Source organism: Melanerpes formicivorus, unplaced genomic scaffold (genome assembly GCF_026170545.1).
Source record: "Melanerpes formicivorus ecotype bairdi unplaced genomic scaffold, bMelFor1.0.p_v2 SCAF_7, whole genome shotgun sequence".
Lineage (NCBI taxonomy): Eukaryota > Metazoa > Chordata > Aves > Piciformes > Picidae > Melanerpes > Melanerpes formicivorus.
Window position 1 is genome coordinate 20,578,120 of NW_027142359.1, and position 6,000 is coordinate 20,584,119.

A 6,000-nucleotide genomic window follows, 5' to 3' on the forward strand; every position below is an offset into this window, starting at 1 on the left:
GCTCACTCAGTATGGTTACCAAAGTTGCGTGAAGATTTTAAGAACAGCTGAAGCTAAATTTGTTAAACTGGCTAAGTTTAGGCTGAGAACCAACACAAAAAACCATCAAGCAGGCTAATTTATTAGTTCTCATGTGCAAAGTCAAGTGGAGACGAATGTCAAGAAATGAGATCTGATGCAGACTGAAATTACTGGAAGAAACAGATGTATCTTTTTATTGTCCTAACAGCAACCAGCCCTCTGGCTGACATTTCAGAAAATTCAATCCATAGTCTCAATTGCCTTAGAATTTGAGACATATTTTGAGGAACAAAGAGTGATTAAACTTAGGTTTCCCAAGTGAGTAGGACCCATTCAATCAGGACTCTAGCACAGAGATTTCCAGGAACAAGCCACTTAGCTTAGAAACGTTGCTCTACTGTCTTACTCACCTTGGATGAAACATCAGAGGATGTCTGACCCAGAAAGTTGATGCATAGCTTTATACATATAGAAACCCCTGAAGATGACACCATGTTATGGGTTTTCTTTGCCTTGCACACAGGAAGAGGCAGCAGTACACCTACGGGACACGTGCACATCAGCCATGTACTGATGCCAAGGTAAATTGACAGCTTGTGTAATTTGGGGACCTTCCAGCCTCAGAACTGAAAGCTGGAAGCCAGAAGGGTGTTACAACCACACCTACATAATGTTTTCTAAATCAGATAGACACTCCAACAGCAATGAAGAATTACAATTTCATTTTATTTCAGACACATTACAGAATCACAGGATCCCAGCATGATAGGGGTTAGAAGGGACCTCTGGAGATCAGCAAGACCAACCACTCTGGTAAAGCAGGGTCACCCCGGGATCTCAACATCCAGGTGGGTTTGGAATCTCTCCAAGAAGGAAGCTTGACAACCTCTCTGGTTAGCCTGCTCTAGGGCTCCAGCACCCTCACAGCAAAGAATTTTCTCCTTATGTGCAAGTGGAAGGTTCCAGTTTGAGCCCATTGCCCCTTGTCCTGTCACTGGTCACCACTGAGAAGAGTCTGGCCCAATCCTCCTGCCCCTAACCCTTTAGCTCTTGTTGAGCATTGATCAGATCCCCTCTCAGGCTGCTCTTCTCCAGGCTAAACAGCCCTAGGTCTCTTAGGCTTTTCTCCTCACAGAGATGCTCCAGGCCCCTCAGCATCTTCATAGCCTCTGCTGGGCTCTCTTCAGTAGATCCATGTCTCTTGAACTGTGAAGTCCAGAACTAGACACAATACTATAGATGTGGCCTCCCTAGGGCAGAGAAGAGGGGGGATGAGACTCTTACTTGACTGCTGGCCACATTCTTTTTAATGCACTCCAGGAGACCATTTGCCCTCTTGGCCATGAGGGCACATTGCTGGCTCATGGTGAACTACTTGCCCACCAGCACTCTCAGATCCTTCTCCACAGAGCTGCTTTCCAGCAGGTCAGCCTCTCACCTGCACTGCTGCAGGGGGTTATTCCTCCCCAGGTGCAGGACCCTCCTCTTCCCTTGTTGAAAGGCATACCACTCCTGTAATTCCAAGAACACAAATAAGTCCCCATTTTCTGAAAATGAGTCATTGGGTTTTGGTCCACCATCATTGTTTCCAGCCAAAACATTTGGAAAAGGAAATCACAGCAGCCAAGATAATCAAGCACTGAGTTCTTGGGGTGGATATTTTTGACACCTTGATTTTTAACATGGAAATTAATTCATCTTGAGTGAATCAGCAACCTGGAGAAAAACCAAAATGAGTAAATAAATACAATAGGCTGTGATTCATTTTTTCACTGTTAAGTGGCTACGTGCATTCATACCATGCTAAAGGACACCCTGTGAGGAACACAGACCAAGGACTGTCATGAATAAGTTAACTTATGAAGCAGCATGTCTGTGGATCACTGTCAAGTCTGCAAATCTCCATAATTTCACTAATCTCATCAGAATTCCACCTGTTCTGGTCTGAATCAGGCCTGTAATCAGGCTCATGTGACGCAGGGAGATGCAGCACTCATGGCTGAACTCCTGAGCACCCAACGCACACTGACATAGATCTCTCCTGTTTCCCAGCTCCTCTTGGGGATGGCAGCCAGCAGCTCTTCATGGAGGTCAGACTTTAAACATCAGGCTGAATTAAAACCAAGTCAGTATGCAATAGGGTGGGCCAACAAAATAATCACAGACTGTACACTCAGCAACATGAGCTCCATCCTGTTCAGTTTCCCCCAAGAAACAAAATACCTTTGGAGTGAAGCAAGGATTTAAAAATGCTCAGAACTTGGGGATTATTTGTTGATCATTTTCATATGGTAGGGGAACGGAGTTAGAAAGTTCAAAGCCATTTTGACAAGTGGAAAGTTTCTCCTCAAACACAGCAAAATCTTTAAGAATTTTTTATACTATTGAAGATTAAAATGAAAATTAAAATGTTATTCAAAGGCAGCACAGTGATTTCAAGGTTAATTAAGGCATTTTCACATGGCACAGAGTTAAGCCAAATAACTTTCTGATGCATTAATTTCAACAACATCAACAACAAAAAAGGTTAAATTTTGACTCAAAAAAAAAAAAAGTGTTTTTTAGGTTTCAGTTGCCTTGCTGAGACACATCTCTCTTCTGTGAGAGACTCTACTTTGCCTGTGCCCAACTGTATGTATACAGGACATCTACAGCCTATCAGCACACAGATTGGAGCAACTGTTGTAGCAGGCACAGATTGGATCAGGGGATTTAGGCTCAAGGTGAGGAGAAAGTTCTTCATAGAGAGAGTTGTTAGCCATTGGAATGGGCTGCCCAGGGAGGTGGTGGAGTCACTGTCCCTGGCGGTGTTCAAAAAGGGATTGGATGTGGCACTTGAAGCCATGGTTTAGTAGTCGTGAGGTCTTGGGTCACAGGTTGGACTTGATAATCTTTGAGGTCTTTTCCAACCTTACTGATTCTATAATTCTGTGATTTCCTGCAGGAAAAAAAAAAAAAGTAAATAAAAAATTTGTGGTTTCAAAAAAACCAGAGCAGGCTTCCCAGAGAGGTTTTGGAGTCCCCTTCTCTGGAGGCATTCAAAACCCATCTGAACACATTCCTATGTGACCTACTCTAAGTGATCCTGCTCCAGCAGGGGCCTGGACCAGGTCATCCCCTAATATTCTGTGATTCTGAGAATTTCAGAAGGTCATTATTAGCCTAATAGAAAGGGGAGAGAGAGGAGAATTAAATTTCCTTATTTTCATAGAATCACAGAATTGTTTCACTTGGAAAAGGCCTTAAAGATCATTGAGTCAAACCATCAGATAAGTATTCCACGTTCATAATGTTATTTCAGGAATCCACCTGGCATGCAAGACTGGATTCCTAGCTAAGATGGTTGCATCAAATTTGCTGAAGACACTCACAACCTAGGAGGTTAAAGTACTTTTTCCTCAAAAAGAAAAACCAAAACAAAGCAGAAATTGGGATTTTTCTTCAGAACACAAGTGTTTATTTCAGAGAATGAAGTCATAGAAAGTCAGTAAGAAGAGAAACTAAAATTGAAATCTCTATTTTTCCTCAGAATGGATTCCTAAACCACTGTGCCAAGGCTTCAGGAGCAACCAAAGGAGAAAATTTCTTTCCTGGTGAACTCCTTGGCAATGAGTATAAAATTACATTACTGTCTTTCATTGATCACTGGCAATATTTACTCTGCTGTTCACAGACAAGGATTACAAGGCTTATTTTCTTAGCTGGAAAGTAGAGCTTATAATAGTTCAGGCTCAGCTCAGGGGTCCACCCAGGGGAAGATGCCGCAGACATGGCTGTCCCCTTCCTCGTCCCTGCACTCACTGTTACTAATGGCAGCCTGCCGCATCATGGCCAGGCAGACGAGCCACGCAGGCATGACTGTACCATGATGTGCTCCAAGGTGCAGCTGGATGAGGCGTAGAAAGGCAAGGAAAACCGCTCTGGCGTCTGACCTTTTGAAGCGCAGGGACTGCGGTTTCGTGGGTTTCCTCCCACCCCTTCCCCAGCAGCCCCCCGTGGTCTGACACCAAGCCTGTTTTCCAACCGTCTGGATATCAGGACAGCAGACATGAATGGTAGACTGGTTTATTATTTTGCCTAGCAATTATCTTCTATCTTTTGATAACAGGCTGTACCCTCCTCTTGCGCAGCCAAGAGCTGTCCTGACACAAACCTTCTCATAGGCAGCTCTGGAAACTGCTGGCCGCTCCAGTTTGGGGTTTCCATCCTTTTCCTTTAAATATTTATGTTGGAACAACCTGTTGAAATATGCAAGTGTATACAGAAGAAGCCTTGAAACTGGAGGAGACAGCCAGTTCTACTTCCTTCATCTACTTGTTTTCCTGCTGCAGCAGAGAGAAGCCAAAGTATAGGGCTGGGAGGAGTTCAGACTTAAACCCAGCACTGAAACACAGCAATGAGTTTTCTCCATTACTGGGTAGAGTTTGGAAAAGATTCTCAGACCCTACGAGGGAGAGGTTAAGGGAAGGTCAGTAAGAATGAGAAAGCTTCCTCCCAACAAGCCCTTGATTCAACTCTTTCATTCTATGAAACTACACAACAAACTCTAAAGACAGAAAAAGTGCAGCAAAGGAGAATGATCACAATCTTCAGCCACAGCTGTGGGACTTGGAGCCGGGTAATGACAGAGAAGAAGCTTTAAGCCATCTTTGTGGTCCCCCTAGGCCCAGGCCAGATGTGCCTGTTCAGTCGTGTCACATAACTCACAGCATTCTGCTACAATCTAAGCCAGTCAATGACAACCTCCAGAGCTGCCAGAAGTCATTGCAAGCCTTGCAGCATCATTCTCTCTACATGTTGCCAAGATGGAAAGAGAATGGAGGAGGAAGAGGATGTTTCTTAATGCATTGACTCTAGTTTCAATTCCTTGTAAAACTGATGCTTTATTACATCTGGAAAGAGCAAGATACTTTCATTTCACCTCAAGCCTTCATTTCCTTTTCATCCTCCTTTGGAGTACTTGTATCATTTGCAAGGCATTTTCTCATTAGCTACCTGTCACATGATACTTGAAGTCCCATTAGCTGTAAGGACTGCATCTCTGCAGCATAATTTCACTGATCTTTGTCTTGACATAAAAATGTTTCCTGTAACCCAGAAGTTTACTCAGTTTTCTCTCTCCTTGTAGTTCCCTCAGTAAATCATTTATAGGCTCTCAATACTTCCAGTCTGGCTGATACCTCCTGTTCAATGACACCTTCTTTCAGAAGTCCTTTCTAACTGTGAAAGTAGCTGAACTTGGTAGCTTTGTCTTGGCACTTTCTTCTTGCTCCTCTTACGAGTGCAAGAAAGGAAGAGTGTGACATAAACCCTCATCTAAAATCTCAAATACAGCACCAGTTCTGGTGTACCTCATAAAAAGGACATGGAAGTGTTGGAGCAAATCCACAAAAGGATCCAAGGGCTGGAGCACCTTTGCTATGAGGATGGGCTGAGAGAGTTGGGGGTGGTTCAGCCTGGAGAAGAGGAGGTTCAGGGTCACCTTATAGCTGCCTTCCAGTACCTGAAGGAACTTAGAGGAATCTTGGAGAGGAACTTTTTCCACAAGGATGTCTAGCAACAGAACAAGGGTGAATGGTGTGAAGCTGAGGGAGAGTAGATTTAGACTGGATATTAGGAAGAAGTTCTTCAGTGCAAGGGTGGTGAGACTCTGAAACAGGTTGCCCAGAGAAGTTGTGGATGCCCCCTCTCTGGAGGTGTTCAAGGCCAGACTGGATGAAGTCTTGCACAGCCAAGTCTAGTAGAGAGGCCATCCCTGCCCATGGGAGGTTGGAGTAGATGATCTCTATACTCCCTTTCCAATCTAAGCCCTTCTATGATCTAACCAGACGTTTTCCACCCAGAGCACTCCAGCCTGGCTGTACATTTTACACACTCAGTTTCTCCATCACACACAAAAAGATGTGCTCCTCCTGATGAGACTCCTCTGAATGGATTTGCTTTAATGAGAATTCTCTGGAGTTCAGCAGTCCCCCCCAT